General features: G+C 45.8%; 1 pseudogene; it reads left to right on the top strand.

Moving 5' to 3' along the window:
• The first annotated feature begins 1,066 nt into the window (after window positions 1–1,066).
• LOC124664600 lies at window positions 1,067–4,938 on the top strand (annotated as a pseudogene).
• The last annotated feature ends 6,709 nt before the right edge of the window (window positions 4,939–11,647 follow it).

Below are 11,647 nucleotides of genomic sequence, written 5' to 3'. Positions count from 1 at the left end.
TGCCGAGTAGGGTTTTCACCCCGGCCAAACATCGTGACCTCGATAGCCAGAACTGGACTAGAGAAGGAGAACGAGGATGAAAGCCGTCGTCTTGAGCCACCGCCACCGAGAAGCGAGGAACACCGAAGAAGGAGAGGGGTGTCGGCTACCACCGGCATCACCACGGCCACGTGAGACCGCCGTGCCACCAAGACCACCGGACGGACTGGATGGTGGAGGTCCAGCCTGCCGCCGTCGCCTGGCCGGTCACCAGCACCACCATGGTGCCAGGACGCAGCCAGCCGCCGCCACGCTGCCGCCGAGGACTCGGCCGACCAGGCCCGAGCGAGCCCGGCATCGCCGTCCCCAGCAGCAGTGACACCACCCCAAAGCAGGGGTCGAGCCCCTCATCTCCGTTGTGGTCGAGCCGCCGGGATCCCGCTGCTCCGCACTGCCGCATCCGGACGAGGAAGAGAGCCGCCGTCGTCAACCAGGGGTCGCCGCCCGGGGGAGACGCCCCGCCGCCACCGTCCCCAACTGGGCTTGCCCAGCGGAGCCTACCGGCGGCGGCGAGGAGGGAGGAGGCGCTCGGGCTTGGGGGCGCTGGGGGAGGTAGCTGGGGGCGCCGGGGGAGGGAGGCGGCGGCGGTGGCTAGGGTTTGGGGGATGGTCGCGAGAGCAGGCTCTGAGTTCTTCTCCAATGACCAGTGACAAATGTGCTAGGAAATAATTAACGCTAAGCGTATGAAAACTGTAACTTCTTCTTTTGCATTTCATAGAACCGGTTGTGCTAGGACTGGAATCTCTAATTAGTTCTTGGAAAGTTTAATCGTACCCTGATTGATTTAGGGAAAGGTTAAATATTTGCTGCGTAGCGTGTTGTACGAGGAGGCTATAAACTTGGACTCAATTCGTGTTGTTCTCGGAAAATATCTGTGGAGTATTGAAATGTGTTTGTGTTTTTAGATCACTAGTTTTGAGATTTGACGAGGAGACCTACGAGCGTACGTGTTACGAGAGAGCTCCTAGCTCTAACCAAATCGTATCGATCGACATCGATCTAGCAACTATTGAGGCGCGCAGGCGCCATGGCGTCCACGATACACAAGACGGCGTCGACGCACAGGTCTGCGGTGGTCCGTGGCACGCACGAGTTCCACATCGTCGGCTGCAGCGGCCGCAAGCGTTTCGCCAGCGCCGTCAACTCCTCCTCCATCAAGTCCGGCTCTTTCCTCGCCGGCGGACACACCTGGGCCCTCGCCTGCACCTTGGACGATCAAGGCAGCCTCGCATCAATCACCCTCGAGCTTCTCGGCACGACCAAGGACGTCGTCGCCACGGCGGGTATCAGGATCGAGGACCCCCTAGGTGAGTGGCCGACCGCCGTGTGGCAAAGCGACGCCATCAGAATCCAGGAGACCAGGACCTGGAAGCTATCGGTTCCAGAGACTTACCATGGCCATGGAACCCGCTACGTGAGAGACGACCGCCTCACCATCGAATGCACCGTCGACGTCCTCGAGGAGTACTCCCCGGAGCCGCTGTGGAGACTAGAAACGGCTTTGTGTCGGTGGTGCCGCCGCCGACCATTAGTCAGGATCTCCACAAACTTCTACTAGTTGATGAGTCAGCAGTGTCCGGGTCAGGATCATCGTGTTCCGAGGACAGGCGACGACATCGTATGAAGTCGGATGTAACGTTCGTCGTTGAGGAGACCGAGATCCAGGCGCACAAGCTCGTGCTCGCCATGCGATCCCCGGTTTTCGCCGCGGAGTTCCGCTGGCACGCGAAGGAGAGCTCTATCCTTACGCGCCTTAGCGTCGACGACATGAGTGCATCCACCTTCAGGGCGATGCTCCGTTTCATCTACACCGACGAGATGCCCATCAAAGCAAGCAACGATACAAGCAGCCGTCGTGCCTGCAAAGAGAAATATGCTTTGAGGCGCCGGGAAGCCATGGCACGCGACCTGCTTGTGGCCGCGGATCGGTATGACCTGGAGAGGCTGAGGATCATGTGCCAGAATATATTATTAGAGAGCATCGACGCCTCGACTGTTATGGGGACGCTGTTACTGGTGCGTGGCCGTCACACCTGTTGTCAGCTCGAGGATTCCTGCATCGAGTACATAGCCTCTGACCCCAATGTGTACGCTGCTGTGAGGGCGACCGATGAGTACCAGGAGCTTAAGAATAGCTGCAGTCCCTTGATAATCGAGATCATGGAAAGAGTAGCCACACACAACCCCAACGGGGCGCGCAAGTCCTCTGACGGCATGAAACACCGGCCTCCAGAAAAGACGTGGTCAACCTATAACGCGCTGGTGCACAGCGTCCACGAGTTCAGGATCCCTAACTTTTGCGCCGTCCAGAGGAGCCGTGGTGTTGGCCAACTAATCCATTCAGGCACTTTCAACGTCGCCGGTTATGACTGGCATGTATTGGTGTACCCATCGGGAGAGAAGGGAGACGACCAAGGGAACATCTCTATTTTCCTTAAATTATTGAGTCAGCCGCCAGTCCATGGCATCGAGGTGTCCGGGAAATTCTTTGTCGGCAATCCAAGTGGAAATAAGTTCACCACTGAGAAAAAAGAATGGAGTTTCACCAACACATATACCAGAACGTCTTTAGCCTGGGGATACACAAAGTTGATGAGCTTTGAATCTGCAAAATCACGGTACCTATCGAATGATGGTTCCTTAACCATATGCTGTAGCTTTGCGGTCACCAAGCAGCCTTACACTAGTACGAGCACCCCGGCCACCAGGGCCATGATCGTTGTGCCATCATCAAGTATTGCCTTGTACCTCGACCAACTATTGGTGGGCGGGCATGGGTCGGACGTGCAATTTCTTGTTGAGGGTAGCGAAATTTGCGCGCATAGTCTTGTGATCGCCGCGCGATCGCCGATCCTATATGAGGAGGTGGCAGCAGCAGTCAGCAACAAGGATGGACATATAGTACGGATTGACGGCATGAAAGCCACGGTCTTCAAGGCCGTGATCCACTTTGTCTACACCGATGAACTGCCCGCTCTTGGTAGCATGGTGGTTGACGAAGACATGCTCGCCGCAGCATCCCGGTTTGGCCTCGAGAGGATGAAGATCATTTGTGAAAACTTCCTGGCCGAGCACATCTCCAAGGAAAACGCAGTCGACACATTCAATGTGGCGCGCCGTCACCGTTGTTCGAAACTTGAGGATTACTGCATTGATTTCATCCTCTCGGTTCCATCCTTGGCCAAGGGATTGATTAAAACGGTCAGTCTCGACTAGCAATTTCTTTCTCCATGAAAAATAATTTCTATAATATCTCTGATCTATTTTTTTGTCTCCTATCTGCTAGATTCCTCTGCCGTCTCCACAGGTGGATGCAGGTCAATCCCTCTAAAGATGGCTGTCTAAGTCCTTTGAGGCGCTTAGGACTGACACCAAAAAATGTCGTTTCCATGGCCAGCATCGATCAGGATCAAAGAAAAAATGTCGTCTCCATGGCCGGATCGATCAGGATCAAAGAAACCGCTTGCCCGGTGGAGAAGCGTCCACGCCAATAGAAAGAAAGATTATCTTCTGCATGTATGCCATATTTCCATCTAATTGTGCTGCTCTTGTTCTTTTATGTTGTCTAGTGGCCAAGCAGATATCAGTTATGATGATAAATTACATTGCTGATAAATGATTGATTATAAACTATGTTATTTCACGAGAAGAAAGTATAGATGAAACTGATTATCGGACGATAGCGGCGTGCAACTCCGTTCTCCCTGTTGGAGGTATCGTTTTTGGAGCAGACAACGGATGATGGTGGTGCTGAGGTGGAGCGGTGTGCTTTTGCTGTGTCGGCGTTGTCGAGTCGCCGCGGCATGGTGCAGTGGTGTCTCGGGACGGATGCAGTGTGATGGACATGCGCAGGATGGTGGAGTCGTCTGGCGGCATCGATGGCAGGCCTGGCATGGTCAATCTGATGATCTCTCTTGAAGATGGAGTTGAGGAAGACCGCGGTAGCAACTTCTATGGCGTGTGCGTTGACGTATGTTGTGAGTCTGCTTGGATGTGCTTCTCATCTGCTATTGGGCGGTCTGGGAAGATATTTGGTTTTTGGATGATATGACTTGGTGAATTGTCACCCCCTTCATCCCTCTGTTCGTTTAGCGAGGTGGCTTCGAGTTTGATCTTTTGTATTGTTCTTGTATGGTGTTGTGAATAATCTAATAAAAAAAGTCGTGTGCATCCCTTGGATGCAGAAGCTGGGGCGATATTTCCCTCATTTCGAAAAAAAGATGAAACTGGTTGATTTGTTTCTTTGACGAAAAAATCGAGTACAAATTTTCTAGCCATAATAACCGTTGAGGCTTTATTTTATTTTAACTAAATTTCAATAAAACCATGGCACTTACTATGGTTAAAAGGGAGCTTCACCAAGCTTCATCATGGATTTGACATTGTCACGGCCATGATGGAGCTTAACATTAGCATGACCATGATGATCTTGTGATTTTCATGGCCATCATGGAGCTTGAGCTTGTCATGGCCATGATGGACTTCATCTTGTCATTGATATCGAAGCTCACCAATGCAAGTATCACTAACTTTTTCATTTTCATTGCATCTACATAACTGGCTGTTCCTGGAAACATTCCCGGAAAGACCCATAGGGGAGGCAAGGGACATAGCCGTCCAGGTGAAGCTTCGTGACCCCAATGAAGGGTTCATGAAAGCCCACCGGCAAATCACAACACCAAGGGTTCACGCCGGACATCGTGCTGACCTGGGCAGGGTCCCAGGCAGCGGGTGTTGGCGTTCTTCGTGCAGCTGGAGAGCGAGGACCTCCGTGCCCTCGACGTGCCACCCTACATGGAGCAACACCTGATCAGAAAGTACAAGCTGAATAACAATAGCCCGCCGGTGAATGTGGCCTTGTACATGGGCGAGCGCTGCGAGTGGAAGGTGCAGCTCTAGTGTAGGGCCGAGCGCGTCGGCTTCATCAAGTCCTGGAGCGACTTCGCCGGCAGGGTTAACCTCCACGGGGATGACACGATCGTCTTCACCCCTAAGAACGACATCTTGAAGGTCAATGTCTTCAGAAAGGAGAGTTCATGCTCCAGCATCTTCAGCTGCAGGAGGCATCGTGAGGGCCCTTATGCTGATCCTCGCTACTGCTTTTTTCTCTGTCTCTGATGTTCTGAAGTTGTTAGTAGTTGTGCTGGTCTGAGGAGCCTGTTAAACACTTACTTTTGTGCATATGTGAATGTAATGTTGGTCTCTAGAGGATATTGAACATTGCTTTTGGACTGGGTTGTTTGCCCCCAGATTTAAGTAGGCGTCTTGCCAGTGTGACACTAGGATTAGGTACTAAGTACTATGTTCCATGTGTATATAATTGTGTGATGTGCTTATGATCATTTTGTGTGCCGGTATGTGATTATAAGGTCACTATATTTGAATGTGGTGAGGAGAAGCGCAACCTAGATGCTCAAAATGGCAACCAACAGAGATGAAACACTTTTTTCACATCCAAACAACCTGCATTCATGTATAGATGCAACACATAAGACCAAACACTGGACCGAATCTAACCTGTGACCTGTTCATGATACGTAAGTACATCTATCTCACTGTGCCAATGGTGTAGGAATGGTGCAAAACGCCTCCCAAATTATCCAAGATGCTTGTCAACGGAAGAGCGGGACTTCACCTCCTCATCCAAGTTGTTCAAGCGTGTGCAGATCCCTCCTCAAGGAACACCGTCCCATGGGAACCCAGCGCCTTGGGCAAGTCACGTTGTGGAACCAAGGAAAACTACCACACTGAGCATGTAACATATTTTACATTTCCTCTAGCTGTTGACTGTAGCAACTAGATACTCATAAAAAGGTAGTTTCATTAGAAATCACTAATTATCTTGTTGAAATAAAATATTTCCTCTCACAATACTACAAACCAATCTTGACCTTGAAATATGGGAGAGATATGATCAATTGCTCAAGTCACATGGTGGAAGGTCAATGTGACAACTCCTACTTCCTCCATTCTATTGAATATGGCGTCCTCGCTTTCTGCGTTTTTTTATTTAACACAAATTTCCTTTAAATATATAACAATTATAAGGATAAAATTGGCATCATTAGAAAGTATTTTTTAATACAAATTATGTACAATATAGTAAATATTTTGTTCTCATTTTTTAATCAAAATTCATCATAAAATAACATCTTATTCATTGAAACAGAGGGCATATATTTTTTATATGCTCTAAGTTCCACGCTGAATAGTTTTATAGACCTTGGCATGACTACCGATCTATACGGGTCTTGCGCAATAATTGTAGTTACTCTATGCACTAGAGTAGAGTTTTTCGTACAATATCAAGGGGGGACTAGATCAGATCGCTGAGGTCAAATATTTATGCTGGAGAATACGAGATCGGGTCCTTTCTTTTTACCAATCACATATCGATCATCTACTATGCATATATCGCAGCTCATTCCATTGCAAAGCTTCATTCATCGCATTACAAACACTACCCTCTCTCAGTCTCTCTTGTCTTGGCAGCTCAACCTCTAATTTTTGTAGCTCTTCAAGCTGCGGCCGGAAGGGCATCGGTGTCAGACATCACCTCTAGAGGATGATCATAAGGTTAGCTTTTTGCCTGACTCTCAAATGTGACGATCGAGTCCATATTGTTATTTTGGCCTATTACATGTAGCGTTTAATTGATGCCAGTCATCTTCACTAGTACACCTAAGATTAGGCTCAACATGATTTTATTGATATGTGTCTGGTTTTGTGAAATTTTGAGCAACCACATTTTATAACTCCCCCATGGTCTTTTGTCACAGAAAAAAAATGCGTGTAGACTTTTGCCATACTTGTAGCGTCCCACATTTTCCTTGGATGAAGTGTGACAAACAGTAGGTTTTTTTTTTCAAAATGGGAGCTTCGCCCTGGCCTCTGCATCAATTGATGCACACAGCCGTTTTATTGCCTAGTTTAACATTCAGAGGTTATACAACTCAAGGATCACACAAAGTGTACACAAATATTAACCAGCGAAAAATAAAAAGGAAAAGACTCTTATGCATGTTGCAATCTCTTAGTAGGCTGCCAGCAACCTGGTTGTAGATATCCCGAGCAACCGTCTCCAGACGGCTGCATCTAGAATCCATATGCGCACGCTGAGCCTCCGGTAGTAGGTATGACTATTTATGGATCCAGTGCGTAACCATACGGATAACCTATAAGAAATTAGCATTTGATCTTCTGTTAAAGACAATATCATTGCGACAATTCCATATATCCCACATCAAGGCACAAATACCCGTTCGGATTTGTCCTTTAGATATTTTATCAACACCATTTAGCCAATTTCCAAACATATTTGTAACATTGGCTAGTGAAGGAAAATTAAAAGTATATTGGATGGTTCTCCAAATCAGTTTTGCGAAGGGACAATCGAAAAATAAGTGATTTATCGTTTCATTATTATCATAGAAAATACATTTCCTACAACCATTCCAATTTCTTTTTGCGAGGTTATCTTTTGTGAGAATTACTTTTTTATAAAGGAACCACATGAAAATCTTAATCTTCAGTGTACCTTTATGTTCCAAAGATATTTGCGCAAGAAAACCGTATGGCCATTCATCATGTCTGCGTACATGGATTTTACCGAAAATGCGCCGGTGGTAGTTAAATTCCAGACAAAAACATCCGGGTCTTCCGTCATATTAACCCTGATTAGCTGCTGAGTAGTAATAGCCAAGCCTCCCATTTATCCGTAGATAAAGTTCTCCTAAATTCGATATTCAAAGGATTACTTGTTAGAACATCCGAATCCAGAACGTTTCTCCGGCGGACAATGTTATACAACGAAGGGTACTGCTTAGCTAACGGTTGGTCACCTAACCATAAGTCCTTCCAGAAACGTGTGTATTGACCATTGCCAACTTTGAAAGATCCCCCAGAGAAAAACTCACCCTTAACTCCCATGAGCCCCTTCCAAAAGGGAGAATCGGTGGGTTTTGCCGTCACTTGTGACAACATTTGAGTCCGGAGATATTTATTATGCAACAACTCTTGCCATACTCCTTCCTCGTTTAAGAGTTTGAACAACCACTTACTAATTAAGCATTTGTTTTTTATATCTAACACCTCCGCCCCTAGACCCCCTTGATCTTTAGATCGACAAACAGTAGGTGGAAACCATTCAACTAGTTAGTTTACTACTGCCTCCGCTTTATTACACTTGTCTAAGATTTGTCAAAAATTAGATTCATCTATATACTATTTAGTGTTTAGATATATCTAAATTTAGACAAAATTTCAGATAATTTTCATGAAACAGAGGGAGTACTAATATCTACTATAATCTAGTGGTCAAGTTTAATAGAACATCTGGTAAATAATCTACATTACCATGCATCAATCATTATATTTTATTTTACCATCCCGCTTTACCTCTTCGGGAGTGAGATAAATTAGATGGCCACATCATTACTATTCAGTTTGACCATGAGTTCATTTCCCACCAAAGGATGTTAGCTATCCTCCAGTACAATCCCCATTTTTTAGGCGGAAGGCTCCATATGAGTCCGGTTTTAAATTAACGAAGCCATCAACCAGCTAGCAGTTACACCAAGAGTTACGACACACGCACACGTGCAAAGCTACACCGAACCCATAATAAAAGACAACACATAAAATGTCTGCAGTATCACCAGCACCAGAGAGGACTTGGGCGAGCTTTGATAGGTTGCACGCGAATCTGCAGAAAATGTGCTATTATTTGCACTCCTAAAAGTTCTTTTCCTCGGGTAGTCAGCAGAGTCTTGATCTGCTCTATTAGATGCTCTGTAGCCGCCATTTCTTCTAGAGGAGCTTCGGCATCCCAAGTTTGACGCCTCAAGATTTCTTGCGACATGTCAAAGGGAGAAATGCCGTACTGCTGGTTGCCAGTTGATTCATCCTTCACGTAAAACCACTTCTTGCGCCAGCCTTGAACCGATCGGTAAATTTTAAATCAAAATAACCGGCTTCAGGTCGCACGCAGATGCAGACACCACATACGTCATAGATGGCATCCCTTGGGTTGTTGCGGCGAAGGTAAAAGATGCGTTTCCATAGGTCCCAGTGGGGATGGGTGCCAAGGAAGCATTCACGAGAGAGTCATAAAAATAGAAATTTGGAGGATGGAGTTGGAGTCAGCTGGTACAGCTGAATCCCATAAATAAAGAGGAACCCCCGGAGGAACTCATGAACATGAAGGGCAAGTCCGCAAACGAGGAAATCAGAAAATGTTACCCGATATCCCTCGGGCAGATTGGGAGTTGTTTCATCTCCAGGAATCATCATCTTCTCATCGTCCTCCAGCAGGTCCAATTTCTTCAGTTTGCGATTGTACGCAGATGTGAACTTAGATCTCTCCCATCCGGAGACCTTTTTCTTCTCCGCTCGGACGACGGCGGCCCTGGCGGAGGTGTTCTTGATGCTCTTGGACCTACTCATGGCGGCGGAACCGCGAAGCTGAGGTGCGAGGTGGAAAGCAAGGAGTAGAGAGCGAAGGAAATTGTGGAGAAGCGTAGGCAATAGCAGAGAGCATATGCCTGCGATGGAGTGAGAAGGGGAAGAATGAAATCCAGGGTTTACTTTTTACCATGAAAGTGGAGATGGATTGGCAGTTCGATGGACAAGGAACAGTCTCAACCTTACACATGGCAAGGATGTAAAATATTTTTACGTTTTCCTTTGGAAGTAACAGAATTACTACAGATGTGGCGGGCGCTTTAGAGAACGTGCGAGCCCTACTAAGTGTAACGTGGGGGAAGGGCAGTTAACCTGGACCCACAAAACAACGTTCCATCAACAGGCACAGTTCACCTAGTCGACATCACATTACCCTGGTCAGCGCTGACGTCAAAGACAAGAAAATCTTCGAGTTGGTCATATAATTTTGGAGCCTATGTTCAGCTGCAAGCACCCAAACATAGACTCGGGGCTACTCTTTTCAACAACATTATTTATGTTCCAACAAGATGCAAGATAGAAGAAAACTACCGATTCAATTAAAAACAAGTTGAGTCTACACCCAAGTGCAAACACTCGGCTGTAGTCTTGGTGGCTACTCCCATCGGGAGCGCTGGTCGCGCACCCGATGAAAATTATCAACAAAGAAAAAGGAGCAATAAAACAAGTCAATATAAATAAAAGGAGGTCATGCGTATACATCTTCGAGTTTTTTTAAACTCATCATGTACTCCAATTGGGAGCGCCAAGATTTTATTTAAAAAAATATAGCAACCCGAAGAAATGAAGTATTCCATGAGCCGATGAAAGGCACTCGACAATATATTCTCAGAGCGCATCTGTCGCGGTAAAAAATCTGGATGCCATTATTTGTAAAAAGATCATGAAGGTAAGACCCCAGGATTTGTCCTGTGTGGCGTGGCATCGCATCTGAATATGCTCTCCCACTCTATCCACATTAACAGATGTGAAGAAAATCCCGGCGGACGTCTTGGGTACCTAATAACTTAGTTGTAATTCAGTTTTCGATAAGCCCTAAGGCAACACGTCCTAAATTATGCCAGTACCTAGGTTCGAGTTTGGGGACTCGAATTTGAAGTAGGTTTATGCAGATTTGCCACAAGGTACTTGATCCAACCTTATTTATCAATATCCTTGTAAAATATAAATGTCGAACAAAATAGTATCTACATGGACTCGAAGAAGTTGTAAAAGATGAAAGATGGAGATTTTACTCAATTATGTGGCTCAAATAAAATTTCGGGGGCTACTGACATGGATATGGCTAATGGGTATGTTATGTATGAGCCTCTGGTTAAAGGAGTTTGAGACCCACGAATCCGAAGGTTTGTAGGCCCATGAAGATAAGGACGTACGGATTAAGGAAGTCTAATCAAAATAGGAAAATTTGTAATAATATATGGAAATACATAGTTCGGCCTGATGTATGTGTACTTGTACGACACATATAAAGGCGAAGCTGAGGACGAAGAGGGGATCGATTATTGTGAAACCCTAACCACCGTATTATTTCGAGTTGGACGCCTTTGTTCATCTGACAACCTTCAATTTCTACTTGCCCTCTATTTCCACGAAATCTCAAGTCTACAATCTGTAGGCATTAACGAGTTACTCCCGCGTCAATGAGAGGTAGAGGTTGGAAGATTGACGAGTTAGTCCCTCGTCAATGATAGGTAGAGGTTGGAAGATGAGAGTGGACTTTTTCTCCCTCTCAAACAACTTCCCATTTTTGTTTCTCTCACATCAAACAATCTTTGAACTTGGAATCTTGCCGATCACTTAAACATTACAACTACAATTTGGGAAAAATATTTTGGATTTTTTATGTCATTACGTATATATATATTTCAAGAATTTATTTTGAATTTTAAAATAATTTTAAATTTAAATTGCAAAAAAAATTCGAAACTATTTTACCGCTATTCTATTTGTTATTTTTGAGTGACTTGAAGAAAAATCAAATCGAAATATTTAATAATTTATGAGATATAAAAAAGAAAAAAGAAAAAAGTGCAAAGGTGCGCGCACCTGCGCTATTGAAGTATTCCATTGGAAGATACAACTAGGTAAATTTATATAAAACGTTAGGTTTGTTAATCCCTGGCAATTTTAGATTTTATTTGAG

Source organism: Lolium rigidum, chromosome 6 (genome assembly GCF_022539505.1).
Source record: "Lolium rigidum isolate FL_2022 chromosome 6, APGP_CSIRO_Lrig_0.1, whole genome shotgun sequence".
NCBI lineage: Eukaryota > Viridiplantae > Streptophyta > Magnoliopsida > Poales > Poaceae > Lolium > Lolium rigidum.
This window is presented reverse-complemented; position numbering and strand designations above follow the sequence as displayed.